This window comes from Tamandua tetradactyla, chromosome 3 (genome assembly GCF_023851605.1).
Source record: "Tamandua tetradactyla isolate mTamTet1 chromosome 3, mTamTet1.pri, whole genome shotgun sequence".
Classification (NCBI taxonomy): Eukaryota; Metazoa; Chordata; class Mammalia; order Pilosa; family Myrmecophagidae; genus Tamandua; species Tamandua tetradactyla.
This window is the reverse complement of record NC_135329.1, coordinates 198678691-198695039: the sequence shown is the minus strand read 5'-3', so window position 1 is coordinate 198695039 and position 16349 is coordinate 198678691.

Sequence of the window (16349 nt, the reverse complement as noted above, 5' to 3'; positions counted from 1 at the left end):
GGGAGCGTCCCTCTGAGTGCGTGGCTTCCTTCGGTGCCCTGCGTCTCCCTTCCCGACCGCTCTTTCCTGGGGACCCCTGGCACATCCTGGATCACTCGCACACAAATCCTCACTGCAAAGTCTGACTCTAAGAAACCCTACCTGAGACCAGGCGGGAAGAGGTGAGGGGGCGAGCGCTGGGGTGGGGACGAGTGGTCAGGTCCCCTTACACGATGTCGGACATTACTCCTCGACGGCCCCAGGCCACGGATGCAGATGCCTCCACAGGACGCACAACTAACCTCTCGGAACAGCTCTGAGATGAGACTGGAGATGGAGCGCTGAAAGTGTCCTTCTCCCAGCAGCCCTGAAAGTGTCCTTCCGGTCTACAAGAGATCCGGGGAGGTCTCTCCCACACCACTGGTCCCCAGGGGCTCCCCGAGGCTTGGGTATTACTGCTCCAGAACATTACCTACTTTGAAGAGATTTCTGGTCAGAGGGTTTAAAAACCTACAAAATGGGAAGCTTGTGAGTTCAGACGGCAACTAGTGCAATTTCGGCTCTAATTCCATTTATCTCCTCAAACACACTGAACGGTGGGGGCATGCTGCTTTTTAAAATTCTCTGTTTTGGGGGAGGGAAGGGGAAGCTCGGCTTACCCCCTGACCTAATTAAATTCAATTCTTCCAATGTAGAAGCAATCAGACAGGAAGTCAGTGGAGGTGTCATGTCTCAAGGCCAAGCTATGTGCCTGTGACTCTGAAATACACATTTTAACCCTAGAGTAAATTAATTAAATGGCTGATCCTGGAATTCCTTGCTCTTGGGAAACAATATTCTCCTCCCTGGTGAGTTCATTTTCCAATAAGCGTCTGAATTCATCCAGTATTGAGAAGCCAGCTCCCAACAGTGAAATTCTCTTCTGCTGCTGGTCTGGTCTTTGGGAAAGCTGTACCATCTTATTGTTAATCATTATGGCATCTGTTAGCTGAACTAATTTATAGTGTTTCCATGACGTAAGGATCAGGAAATCCTTATCCAGTCTGGGTGTTGCTTGAGATTTAAGAATGAGGTTGGGGGTGATAAAATTTTCAATTGTGCAACAATTCACTCAACAGATATTTATGGAGCACCGACGTGCTAGGCATTGTGTGGGTGCTGGAGACACAAAGGGGAGGCAAAAACATACATGGTTCCTATCATGGAACCAGTAAGGGGGAAAGGCAACAGGTTCACAATTTACAAACACAATGTAGAATTGTAGCCATGGCAAGGGCTACACCACAAGTACAGAATATATGGTGTATTTACAGTGAGAGCAAGGGAAATTTGAGCTAATCATGGCACTCTGAGAAGACTTCCTGGAGGAAATGGTAATTGAGCTGGGATCAAGGAGGAGCAGGTGAAGAGGGAAGGAGTGGGAGTCTATAGAGCTCTCTCCAAGAGTTACAGACAGCATGAGGCAATACCATGTGGGAAGAGGAAGTGCTTAGTACAAGGGACTAAAATAAAATTAAAATTAAAGACTCACTGTGGCCAAAGTACCTGGAGTGTAGAAAGCAAGACTGGGAAGACAGGTAGGGATCAGCCCACAGGAACTTAGGCACCAAGAAAAGAGGACTGACTTCATCCTAAGAGTGATGGATGGATACATGGCTGCATTCACCAAGATATGGCACAATGTAAAGGGCCAAGCTTGGGGTCAGGGTGATTTTGAAGTTAGTGTGCAGGTGTTCTTCAGATATCCAAGAGGAGATGTTTAGCAGAGACACTGGGCTGGTGCTCGAGAAGACAGTGCTGAGGACAGAGATGTGTGGGTTACCTGCTTCGTAGGGATGAAGCTTTGTGCTGGGCTGAGATCTCCTGCAGAGAGAGGTGAGGGCTTAGGACTGAGCTTTGGGGAACTCTCCTTGTTTATTGACTGCCTGGAAAAAGGCTGTGCCCGCACAAGGAGCAAGAGGAACAGCCAGGAAACGTCAGAGGAGAATGTCACCAGAGTTGAGGTTTTCAAGAAGCAGGAGTCCATGGCATCGAATGTTGTGAAGTTAAGTAAGATATGAACTAAACTGTGGACATGGTGGCCATTGGGCAGCTTGTGAGAGCCACTTAATTGTAGTGATGGGGCCAGAAGCCAGACTATCAAAGTGAACAAGAGGTGAGGAAATGGAGGTGTCTTGGGATAGGTTCCCCAGAAGCAGAATCTGCGAGTGCAAGTGATTGATTAAAATGCCCCAAGAAAACAGCAATCAGGGGGTGGGAAAGCTGACCAGGAGAAGGAGCAAGGTACAATCCCATGCAAAGTCCCATAGAGAGGGGGTGGCTCAGGCTGATCCTGCAGGGTAGCTCTGGGGCCTGAGTTACCCCTCAGAGTTTCCCGACCTAAGGCAAGGGAAGTACATCTACCCTATCAGTCATCAATCAGGGTCACCCTAGAGCAAAGTAAATTCCAGTCTCTTCTACATCGGGTGTGGGGGTTAGTTCAAGAGCAACTCCTCCTGAGGGGCACAATGCTAGGTGTTAAAAAAAAAAACATGCAGAAGGGAAGGCAGGCATATACCCATGTGTGCACACGCACACACACAGTAAGCAGGGATCCAAGGGGCTCTGGGTAGAGCACTGACATTTGCTGACACCAGGTAAGTAAAAATTTTGAAATTTTTAATGTTGTAAGGATAGAAGATAATTGGAGTAGTAGTTAGAGGGAACAAGGGTTGATAATTAACTTAAAGGAAACAACTTGAGCATGTTTACAAGCAGTAAGAGGAATCAAGATGAAAAGGAGGTTGACTATTCAAAAGGGAAAGATAATTTATTGTGTATGATTTTGGAAAGAATAAAACAGGATGAATGCAAAGCACAGGTGGAGAGTTTGGTCTTCCATCTAGAACTTTTCAAAAGGAAAGTGGGTTGCTATAACCCATCCACACCTCACAACAATCATGGAAGATTTAAATGTTGGCCCCATGTAATATTTAAGGAAATTGAAAAAGAGCAAAGAGGAAGGAAACTAACTTTGTTTTACATGTGCTAATTCATTTAATCCTTATAACACAGTGTAGTAGAATATCATCACCACTCTTCAGATGAAGAAACTGAAGATCCATTAGAATTTTAAGTTAAAATCCTAAACAGCAATAGCTTAAAGATAAAAATAGCTTAAGATAAAAGTGTTTTTTTTTTAAATCTCACGAAAATGTCCTATATCAGGTAGCCTGGGCCTAAAATGGGGCTACTCAATAAACAGAACAGAGACTTATTCTATTTTGCTGATCTAGCCATACTGATGGGTGGCTTTCATAATCAAAACCATTTTATGGCCCAGTGTAGCTGCTACAGTGCTAGCCATTACATCCAAATTCCAGGTAGTAGTAAAAAGAGGAAGAAGAAGCATCTAAAATACTACCTAATTACTGCACTTATTTCTTATTGACCAAAATGTAGTTTCATTACTACACCCAGGTAAAGTAACATCCAGAATAGGGCTGAACACACTGTTGTCTTAATAAATGTAGGTTCTGTTACCATGAAGGTGGGGGAGGAGGGGAATGGAGTAGGCATCTGGCATTCTCTGAGACACTGAGTAATTTATTGAAAGTTATCTGCACTATCTCTACCTCTATTCAACATTGCACTGGAGGCATTAGACTGCCAGTACACAAGAGAAGTAGTCTATTTGAAGATGGTTTGCTAGAATACCTGGAAAACTGCACAGAATCAATGATAAAAGCTAATTCAAATAAGGAAAGAATTCAGTAAGGGAACTGGATACATAACTAACACTCAGAAATCAATAGTTTTCATATACACAAGCAACAAGCAATTAGAAGATTCGATGTTAGAGAAATCCCCATTCCCTATAGCATCAAAGAAGAGATAAATTTCTTAAGAATAAACTTAACAATAAATGTGGAAAACCTACATGAGGAAAACTTTGAAACAATCCTGAACAAATGGAAAGGCGGCCTTTGTCTTAAATAGGTTTGCCTGATACCATAAAGATACGGTTCTCCATGAGTTAATTTATAAATTATTACAATTCTAATAAAAATTCCAACAAGGCTTTTTATGGATCTAGACAAGTAAACACTGATATTCTCATGGAAAAAAAAAAAGCGTGCACAAAATAATAAAAGCCAAAAAAAAGACATAAAAATAAAAAACAAACAAATAAAAAGAATAGCAACAACAATGACCGAAAAACAAGCCTTCAAGAGCGGCCAGCAAAATACTGAAAAAAGGGGAAAACCACAAGGGGGCGAGGCCTCACCAACACAGAACATGTTATCAAGATTCCATAATTAAAAGAGTGTCATAACAGTTCACGAAAGACAAGCATATAAGTGAAATAGACTATAAAGTCCAGAAACAGACCCACATACATATGGAAATTCAGCATATAACAATGCAGCATCTCAAATCAATAGGAGATAATTGATTTTTTTTTTTTTTTGCACGGGCAGGCTCCGGGAATCAAAGCCAGGTCTCTGGCATGGCAGGCAAAAATTCTGCCAGTAAGCAATGGTTGCCCACCCCACAATTGACTTTTGAATTAACAGTGCTGGGGCATTTGATTAGCCAGTTGGATAAAGATAAAATTAGAGCCATACCTTATGCCATGAATATAAATTCAAAGTGAATCAAGGTTCTAAAAATAAAAAAAAAGAATATATGCAAGTACTAAAAGAAAAAGAGTGAAGTACTCTTTAGCTTGGTGTAGATATCAGTGTTCTAACCCTATGACTCAAAATCCAGAAGCAGAGAGAAGAAAAAAATTGATTAATAGATATGACTATTTTCAAACAAAAAAAAAAAGAGAAAAACTTCTTTATGGCAACAACCACCATAAACAAATTCAACGACTACGTAGTCGGAAGAAAAATATTTATTTGCACAATATAAATCATAGGAAAGGTACTAATATCTCAAATCAAGTTAATATATATACAAATATTATTGGAAATACATATATATACATATATATTTTCAATGGGCAAATGTGATATATAGGCAATTTATCATAAAAGACATATAAGCAGGCCTTAAACATATAAAAGATGTTCAACTTCATTTCTAATTAAAGAAATGCAAATTAAAACTACACTGAAAAAAAAACTACACTGAGAGACCATTTCTCACCTATCAGGGATGAAAATTTAAAAATCCTACAACGCCTCCTGCTGGTGAGGCTACGGAGACCAAGACATTCTCACCCAGTGCTGGCAGGACTGCAAATTAGTACAACCCTTTCGAAGGGTCATTTGGCAAGACCTTATGAAACTACATATGCACTTACCCATAGACCCATAAATTATACTTCTAGGAATTTACCCTTAATATACACCCTCAAGAATGCCAAAGTATATAAATATTGTGTTGGGGTTTTTTCCAGTATTGTTTGTAATTCTTTGTTATTACAAGTTACTAGAAATAACCTAAATACCCATACATAATTGAGCATTATGCAGCTGTAAAAAAGAATAGGGAAGCTCTCTAACTGATAGGAAATGATTTGTAAGATATATTAGGTTTTATAAAAAGCAAAGTGCAAAAGAATGTCTATAGTATTATGTTGACTAACAAAGGGAAATAAGAAAACATTTCCATATACCATGTGCAAAAAAAGCAGAAAGAATAACCAGAAAATAATGAAACTGGTTACTTACAGGGGGTGGATAGCAGCAAGGTGAGAAAAGATGGGGACTGGGAACAGCGTAGAAGGAATGGGGTAAGTGGCACTTTTCTTTCTGTATAATTCTGACCTTTTAGAACCATGTTAATGTTTTACATATCTGAACAAATGGATGGATGGATAGTGTTTCAGTTTGCTAAAGCTGCCAGAATGCAAAATACCAGAGATGGATCAGCTTTTAATAAGAGGATTTGTTTAGTTAAAAATGTATAGTTCTGGGCAGGCCATGGTGACTCAGCAGGCAGAGTACTCGCCTGCCATGCTGGAGACCCAGGTTCGCTTCCCCGTGCCTGCCCATGCATAAAAGAAAAAAAAAAGTATAGTTCTTCGGAGGAAAGACAGCTGGCTTTCATCTGACGTTCTCTTTTACATGAGGACGCACACAGGGATGCCTGCTGGCCTTCTCTCCAGGCTTCTGGGTTCCACCAGCTCGCCCCGGGCAATTCCTTTTTGCCTCTCCAGATGTCAGGGCTGAGCTTCAAGTGCAGAGATGAGGTATGCTGAGCTGCTTGGGCTATGCTGAGCTCCCTTGTGACCTCTCTCTTTTAAGCCTCCAGCTGATTAAATTAAACCTTGCTTCATTGTGGAAGGCACTTCCCTCAGCTGACCGCAAATATAATCAGCCATAGATGAATTTCACATACTGATGATTTAAGTCCACAGAAACAGGACAATGTGGCGTATCGCCTGGCCAAGTTGACACCTGAACCCAACTACCACAGAAGGAAAGAAAGAAGAAAGGAAGGGAGGAGGGAGGGAGGTAGGAAGGAAAGAAGGAGGGAGGAAGATAAATAGATAGAAGTAAATTCAGATGACTGTGTGTGTGTGTGTGTGTGTGTGAACACACACATTTCCTAATGCTGTCCTCTAAGAGGACCTACAAACAATGAATCCCCAAAAGCAATGAGCATCTAGCACCCATGTCTTGGATTCAGTTCTGGATGCCAGGGGAGGTGAATTTATTTATCGATGTATTTTTCTCGTGCTGTAAGGGACATCAATCAGACAACTACAAGATTTGAATAAAGTCTATGGATTAGACATTATCACATATCATTGTTAATGCCCTGATTTTGATAATTGTGACTCTATAAGAGAATGCCATTGTATTTTAGGAAACTGTAGTAAAGGAGCATCATGGCTGCTACCTACTTACTCTCAAATGGTTCAAAAAAATGGAGAAAATGATAAGACAAAATAGGGTAAAATGTTGACATTTGGGGAACTGAATGAAGGACCTACTGAATTCTTGAACTACTTCCACAACTTTTTTATAGGCCTAAAATTATTTCAAACTATAAAGGTTTGTTTTAAGAAACAGAATGAAAAATATTGGCCTTCAAGTTCTGTGGATGACACAGAATTGTGGTTGGTTATCCGAGCTTAATCTGAACTTGAACACTTGCCCAGGTTGATGAGAGCCCCAAGAGTAAAAGTATTTGGGAAGCAGTCAATACAGTTTGAGGAGGAAAGTTGCCTAGACTAACATTCCTTAGCTCTTTAGCTTTGCTTTCTATTTTCCTATAACTTTCACAAACAGAAATATGTATATGGATATTCTTTCAATAAAATACAAAAAACTGTAAAGCAGAAAAATGATTGTCACCCCAGTTTTCATTATATTTGTATACACACTTGTATACACCTTTTTATATAATTGGGATTAGATTTTATGCGGTTTTATGTTTCTGGTTTTATTATCATCAGCACTGATCTTATCATTAAGTTTTTTGAAGGTGCAGATGGTTGATTGGTATTTATTAACAGTACTTTTAAAATGCATTTCCTTTTGTCTTATGGTAGCTAGGGCTGCCATAGCAGAATACCAGAAATTGGGTGGCTTAAAACAGCAGAAATTTGTATCACAGTTCTGGAGGCCAGAAGTCCAAAATTAAAGCATCAGCAGGACCATGCTCCTTCTGAAATCTGTAGGAGAGATTCCTTTCCTGCCTCTTCCTGCCTTCTGGTGGGTAGTCAGCAATCCTTGGCATTCCTTGGCTTGTGACATCTCAGTTTCCTCCCCCGTCATCACATGGCCTTCTCCCTGGTGTCTGTCTATCCTCTCACCTTTGTATAAGGATACCAGTTATACTGGATTAAGGACCTCCCCCCTCCCTAACTCCAGCATGGCTCATTTTAACTTAACTAGTTTCATCTTCAGTTACCCTACTTCCAATTAAAGTCATATTCACAGTGATGGGGTTGGGACTTCAATATATCTTTTGGGGGACACAGTTCAACCCACGACCCCTTTATCATCATTCTCCTTTTTGTTCGTATTTGCTCTTACAATGTGCATTGCTCTCTGGTGTGCACATACGTTATATACCACGTCATTCTTAATTCTTCAGTCAGCCTGTTTCTAAGCTCCATGTAACCTGTGGCTTCTAATTGCTCAATTAAATATTTTTAAATAGATGAATTTTAATAATCGCAGAATACTCCATCATAAAAATGTATCATCATTTTAATTTGACTATTTCCCTGGAGTTGGAAAATAGGTTATCACTGGTTTCCTCCTTGTTCATTGTTCCTCCTAAATCTGGAGTTTATGTACATCTCTGCTGTGTGACTATGTCAAGTTCACTTAATGTCTCTGAGCCTCAAATTTCCTCAACCTCAGAGCTGTACATATATATACAGCTATATGTACCTAACCCTGGTTCATGAAGTACTCAAACAAAAGGTGAAGAAGTGGTTCTCAAGCACAGCCTCCTTGAATCAGGAGAAGCAATGGAGGCAATCCAGTCCCTGGCTCCGCCACTCCCACCACCATTTCCCCAGAGCAGACATGGGCATGGGCACAGGGGGCTATGGGAGCTACCCTGAGGCCCAGAAGAGGCTGGCAATGGAAGCTAAGGACATGCCAGCTCTCTTTCCTCCCAGTCAAAGTGGAAGGGCTCCTCAGGGAGGCTGGGGGAGGGGGGAAGGCCTGCTGGGTCTACAGGGGGTGTCTGAGTCCCCTGAATCAGAAGGCTCTAGATGAAACTGCCAAGTGAGAGGCTTCAGGTCTTGGGCTCACCTGAAGGGCCCAGCACCTGAAACCAGCTGAGGCCGAGAGAACCAGCAGCCAGGGTTAGCAGCAGTGATGCTGGTGCCTCATGGGTGAGGACGACCACGGCTGGAGCTAACAGAGAAGGACCAGAGAGAAGAGACCTCCGCCAGCATTCCACCCCTTTCTCCTGAAATTATTTTAAAACTCTGGGGTACAATAAATCCCAGACTGATTTGGACAGCGAGTAAAAGATTATTTGCAAAGTCCCCTTGGCAGAATGGTGAGAAAGGGGGAAATTCAACTTCCCCAAGTGGAGAATTCATGATATTCTCACAAGCAGTGGGGATAACCAAAGCAATAGGCTGAGTCCCCAATCTTGGGGTTTGTTTTATGAAACTTAACTCCACAAAGGTAGGGGAAGCCTGCTTAAAATCAGGACTAAGAGTCACCCCCAAGAGAACCTCTTTTGTTGTTCAGATGTGACCTCTCTCTTTCAAGCCAACACAACAGGCAAACTCACTGATCTCCCCCTCTCTATGTGGGACATGACTCCCAGGGGTGTGGACCTTTCTGGCAATGTGAGACAGAAATCCTAGAATGAGCTGAGACTCAACATCAAGGGATTGAGAAAACCTTCTCGACCAAAAGGGGGAAGAATGAAATGAGACAAAATAAAGTTTTAGTGGCTGAGAGATTCCAGAGTCGAGAGGTTATCCTGGAGGTTATTCTTATGCATTAAATAAATATCACCTTGTTAGTCAAGATATAATGGAGAGGCTGGAGGGAACTGCCTGAAAATGTAAAGCTGTGTTCCAGTAGCCATGTTTATTGAAGATGATTGTATAATGATAAAGCTTTCACAATGTGACTGTGTGATTCTGAAAACCTTGTGTCTGCTGCTCCTTTTATCTGCCTTATCAACAGATAAGTAAAATATACAGAATAAAAATAAATAATAAGGGGAGCAAATGTTAAAATAAATTTAGATTGAAATGCTAGTGATCAATGAGAGGGAGGGATAAGGGGTATGGCATGTATGAATTTTTTTCTGTTTTCGTTTTATTTCTTTTTCTGAATTGATGCAAAAGTTCTAAGAAATGATCATAATGATGAACATGCAACTACGTGATATTGCGAATTACTGATTATATATGTAGAATGGAATGATCATATGCTAAGAATGTCTGTGTTTGTTGTTATTTTTTAAAAAATTTAAAAATTAATAAACATATATATAAATAAATAAAAATAATAAAACTCTGGGGCAGGAGAGTGGAAAAGAAGTTCCAGAGTGCCTGCAAATGGACATGAGGAGACTTTTGGGGGTGAGAGAAATGTCCTAAAACTGGATTGTAATAGCTGCATAACTCAATCAATTTACTAAAAATCAAACTGTACACTTAAAACCGGTTCATTTCATGGTGTGTAAATTATACTTCAATAAAGTTGTTTTGAAAAGAAGAAAGTCCTTGGATGGAAAATTTAAATGGGATTGCAATTTCAACATGCAAACCAAACTAGAAATTTCCAGAATGATTGAATTCTCAGGAACAGGATCAAGTTGCCTGCTCCAAGCCAAAGTGAACAAAAAGCTGTTGTAGTAATGTAGCAATCTTCATATTTGCACATATCCAGTGTGTTTGTTTATACTGGATCCCTCCATGAGGAACCTGCCCAGTGTCAGACACTATGAGCCATCCAGTGAGTGGTGGCTGTCGCGTCTGTAACTGTTCACGGATATGAGTGGCCAGAGGCTGGGACCGGCCCAGGAAGGCCGGAGCCCAGGAAAGGCAAGCAGAATAAACAAGCGTCGCGGGTCAGAGAGCACGGAGGCACAGAGGAAAGTTTGGAGTTAGTACAACCAGTCAGCAAGTTGGGGCCCCAGGACGTTTCGGAAGGCCTGGTGCTGCTGGCAGAGAGTCTGGTCTCCGGGAGGCCAGAAGCCGCCAAGTTCGTGCAGGAAAGAAAGAGGAGAGCTCATCTCCCAGGAGGGTTTGCCACCTGGCTCCCAAGCCGGCTCTGCACCCACCCAGTGAACCGCGCTGCGTCTCTGTGTTCTCATGTGCAAAGCAGGGGGAACCAGGCCCCACCTCTGCAGCACGTCGAGCGGATTAACCGCGGGCACACACACAGGCACCCTTGGCGGCCGCTCAGCGTCAGCTCTTAGAGCAGAACTCCCCAGCCTGAGGCCGGTCAGCAGCTCACCGCACAGCATCTGAGGACTGCCCGTGAGTCTGAAGGCATCCTTCTGCACCCTTAAAGCAAAAGAAACAGCAGGAGGGACTCGGAGAAAAAGGGGAGATAGCATGCATAAAATTCAAAAAGCTGTTCTTTTACCAATACTGCCATCCCTGTCCTTTTATCACGTGTCCGCAATCAGATCTTCTCGGCGGTGCTGACGTCAGAGGCATCGTGGGTGTCCAGTGCGGGTGAGTCCGCATTCGTCCTCCTTTCCACCTGTGACAGAAGCGTTTCCCACCGCACCAGCGCCCCCTCATTCATTTCGCCCCCGAAAGCATCTGGGTATCTGCCGCTTTGGGAAGACCGGAAGCTGCAGAGGCCTTGCGGGGCTGGTGATTCACAGGAGGAAAGAGGGAGCGGGAGGAAGCCACCAGCAGCCTGAGTTTTCAAGCAGGCCTTGTTGCTTCCCGGAGGGAGGAGGAGAGCAAGCAGGACGCGCAAGGCGCTGCACGTTTTACATCAAATTCCTGCCCCTGTTTTGATGAATGATACTTTATTTGTTTTTATTGTACTAATTATTACTGTATTGCTGGGAAAGGGTAGAATTCTTCAAATGACTCTTAAGGCACATGAAATTATTATTTACAGTAAGAGAGAAAAGGAGGGGAGGGAGGAAGTATATGAGCCCCAAACCTAACCAGCTCACAGGGTCCACAGAGGCTCACAGAGATGGAGCATGCCTCGGTCACACTGCGCACCATTTTTCTCCTTGTTTCCTGCCTTTTGGCTAGGATTAATGGCTAATTGATGAAAACGATACTATAGCAAACATTTAGAATCTTTTAGAGATATATCACACCAAAATTGAGGGGCATAAAGAACAAAGTACCCATATCCTCAGGAATTATAATTTATCTGAGGATAGATGCATCTAAAATAAAAAACATAGTTTGCAAACCTTCTAAGGTTTAATCTAATCCATTCCACTATTAGAAAGTTATACTGTAGATGTATCCTTATACACACAAGAATTAGTAAAGGTTATTTTTTGTCACAGTGATTCTAATAGTAAAAATTAAAATAGTCTAATGTCCAGCAACAACAGAATGATTAAATACATTATAATACACCCATGCTATGGAAGACTGTTGTAGCCATTAAAAGGTTCAACTTTTAATTAGTTTACATGCAGTGACACAGGAAAATGGCCAGCGCATACATTCCCTCAATGAGAAATGCAAGTTACAATACGTACCATAATCCAAGTATGTTCTTTAAAAACTCTGTTTATGTGGAGGACTTTCATTTCTAATCAATCATTTTTGAATTGCTAGAAATTATATAAGGAGTATAAATTCATAATTATGTTAAATAAGTGATTGTTGTAAAAACTAAAGGTATTTTTGCAACTCTTTTTTAAGTCTGAAATTATTTCCAAATAAGTTTTTTTAATAGAAAGTATGGTGCTTCAGTTTCCTAGGATGCTCAAGCAAATACCATGAAATGGATTGGGCTGAACACTAGGAATTTATTTATGGTTTTGAGACGAAAAGAAAGTGTAAATCATGGCATTACCAAGGTGATGCTTTCTCCCTGAAGACTGCAGGCAATTTTTGGTCCTTAGCTTGTCACATGACAATGAACAGGGCGGCCTCTCCTGGCCTCTCAGATCTCTTCTGGGTTTCATTCATTTCTGCTTATTTCCTGTGGCTTTTCTCTCTGTCTGGATTTCATTCCACTTATCAAGGACTCCAATAAGAGGATCAAGCCCCATCCTGATTGAGGTGGACCACACCTCCTGAGCTGAAGTAGCCTCATGAAAATGTCCTACTTACAACAGGTTCAAACCCACAGGGACAGATTAAATTTAAGAAAGTGCTTTTCTGGAGTACACGCAGCTCCAAACCACCACATATGGCAATAGGGACGTGTGATGGTTTAAACTGCTGTGTATTCCAGAAAGCCATGTTCTTTCATCCTAATTCAATATTGTTGGGTGCGATCTTTTTGATTAAGTTATTTCCATGGAGATATGACCCACCCAATTGTGGGGGTACCTTTTGACTAGGTGGTTTCCATGGAGATGTGTCTCCACCCACTCAAGGTGGGGTCGCTTACAGGAGTCCTTTAAGAAGGAACCACTTTGGAAAAAGCTTCAGAGCTAACACAGACAAGAGACCTTTGGAGATACAGAAGGAAAATGCCCCCAGCAAAGCCTTTTGCAAAGAGTAGCCAGGAAACACAGCCAGCAGACATTGCCATGTGCCTTCCAAGAGGACCGAGAAACCGGGAATGTCATCCGCCCTTTCTGGAGTCAAGGTATCTTTCCCTGGCTGCCTTAGTTTGGACGTTTTTATGGCCTTAGAACTGTAAACTTGTAACTTAGTAAATTCCCTTTATAAAAGCCAACACCCCATCCCACCCCATTTCTGGTACATCGCATTCCGTCAGCCTTAACAAACCAAAACAGGATGAAACCACAGGCCTGGTCTTGAGAAGTGCATCTGGTGTAATCGTTCTAGAGCTGCTGGCCACTAACCTTGAGGCCAGAGAGGAGGAATATAAGGTCAAAGCAGACGTCATGAGCCAGAGCCAGAAAGTCAGACAAAAACAAAAGGCAAAGGAGAAACTTTTAAGGAGTAGCTTTCAGGGAAAAGATAAAAGGAGTGCACCTCTCTGAATGTCCCATTTCCTATGGGAGCTGTTTTAAAAAATTATCAAATTATGTACATTTTTTTAAATTAACAACCTAAACAGAAGCATATACCATTTGACCTGATGCTGATAAAGTTCTATAATATAAAGAAGGGGAGGGGACTTAACAGTAAACTCTGTGAGTTGGGCCCCCATTACTATGGCCTGATCCTAGCCTGTGGGAGTTCAGATGGGGCCACCTCCCTGCTGACCTACAATGGGGAGGGCCACCGGGAAGTGAAGATCAACAATGCTCAAACTATCAGCTGCAATGCGGTCAGCTGGGCTCCTGCTGGTATACCTGGATGCCTCATAGACCAGCCATTGGGGCAGAAGCCCATTTACGGTCAAGAAATTTGCATCAGGTGGTTGTGACAAGAAGGAGGATGGCCATTGGAAGGAGCAGCAGAAGCTGGAAGCTCACAGTGACTGGGTTCGAGATGTGGCCTGGGCCCCCTCCATTGGTCTGCCCACCAGTACCATCGCCAGCTGATCGCAAGATGGCCGTGTGTTCATCTGAGAATTCAGATTGTTTCTAGAACAGGAATTATCTTAACTCAGAAATGCCTGTTAAAAAGCTCCATGATCCATTACAGAATAAAAGCCTTTGGGTTAAGCACCATCTGGTTGTCCTAATGAAAGGAACTTTTAACTGTATCTTTACCCCCACCCTGCCTTTTCACCTCTACTTTTTTTTATCTTAATATGACCACGTTCATCAAAGGAAGGTAATTTTAAAATTCTACACACCTTTTATGGTAAGCACAAACATTTGAGAAAGCAGAAAGAATAAAGGTTGTGGCATTTAAAGTATCAATAGTGGGCAGGCCACGGAGGCTCAGCAGGTAAGAATGCTTGCCTGCTAAGCCCAAGGACCCTGGTTCGATTCCCAGTGCCTGCCCATGTAAAAATAAATAAATAAATAAAGTATCAATAGTTATAAATAACACAAACCAAAACTCTTTGGGACGCTCAGTAATTTTATTAAAAATAATTTTTTAAGTGTGAAAGGGGCCTGAAACCATAAAGTTTATAGCTGCTACTTTAAAAATGTGAAAAAACATGCATATCTGACTCTATGGAGGTAGAGTATAAAGCCTTTAGGGGTTGTCCTTCCCTTATTCAACATGCAAGAGTTCATGCAAAAACAAAAAATAAGAACAATAACAACCCATGAATGGAAAATGGAAAAATCTGCAGCCATAACATATCCTTTATTCAACATCAAAGAATTTTGGAGAGAAACTTTAGGATGTGCTTAATGTGGAAAAATCTTCAATTGTAGCTTACCTTTAAACTTGAAAGAACTGTGGGAAGAAACCCTACAAATGCAGACAATGTGGGGATACCTGTAGGTGTAGCTCATCCCTCTATGAATGAAATAAATGTGGATAAACCTTCAGCATCAAAACTTCATAGCAGAGAAACCCTATAAAAGTAATCTGCAGAAAAAGTTCCAATCTGAGATCTTCTCTTCGCACAGAACTGAAAATTATTAGAACAAAGAAGCACTAAGGGAAGTTGCTTTGAATGAATCCTACCAAAATTAGCATTATTAAGGTATCACTAAATGACACCAATGAGAGAAGAGTTTGCTGAAATGTTTTGAGAGGTCTGCCAGACCTAGAAAAATGCATCAAGTAACATTATATAAGACACATACATGCATTGTCATCATTTCGACTTACTCAAAAATAGTTAAAAGCATAGAAACGGAGGCCTTGCACCAAGTCAAGTCTCTGGAACAAGAGGTGGGCTAAAATGGCCATGCTCTTGCAGCTTACATGGTTGTGTATGGGCTGACTGAAAAGGAATGAGACAAAGTCTTGTGGTGCTTTTGTTGTAGTTTTGAAGCTATTGTATTGGAGGCTATATTTGTGCACACAGCCTGCTGTTCTCGTAATAGTATGTCATAAGACTTTGTGACAATATAGACCTGCCTAGTCCTAAAATTATAGTCTGGTGTGATTTAAAAATGTTTTAAAAAGAACGTGGGTTAAATTAGTATCAGAGAAATGAGGCACAAACTTTACCTATTTAAGGTGATGCCAAGAAAGGAAAAAAAAAAGTCAGAAAAACATGATAAAGTTGCCAGAGGCTTAGTAAAGATAACTGAGCTGGTTTTGTCAGTTAAGAGGATTTTGTACAAATACCTATTTTCATAAGAAATAAAATCCTAACTTCATATAAAGTTACATCGACCCAATTTTGTCAGAAAAAAGACATCAACCAGTGGTTGAAGACAGGTAGGGGGCTGTTTTTTTCTGAGATATTATAGTGTACTATCTTTCTCCCACAATTACATTATTACATTTAGGCACAAATTTCAGATTACACTTTATTGCTGCCGCATTTCTTCTACCCCCACAAATTTAACTTTTCTCTATTCAAGACCTAAATGCTACATAATATTTTAAGTGAAAACATTCTAAGGAACTGACTTAAAAATACTGGGATCTATGGGATGTCATCCCCTGTACTTAGATCGTCTTTAATCTTTTCAGCAAAGTTTTGTAGTTTTCAGCATTTAAGTTCTTGCCTCCTTGGATACATTTATTCCTGAATATTTCATTCTTTTTGATGCTATCATAAATAGAATTGTTTTCCTAAAAGAAAAAAAAGTGCTGGGAGATGAAGCTTCCGTGTAGTAAAAACCAAAAGGGAGAAAGGGAAAGGAGAAACTCAAGGGTTAGGGCAAAATTCAAATTAAAAAATGCTAGAAAATAAAGTAGATTAAGAACAGAGAAATGCTAGAATAAAAAACTTTCCTTTGAGTGATTAAGCATAAAAAAAAATCTAAAAATTCACAGT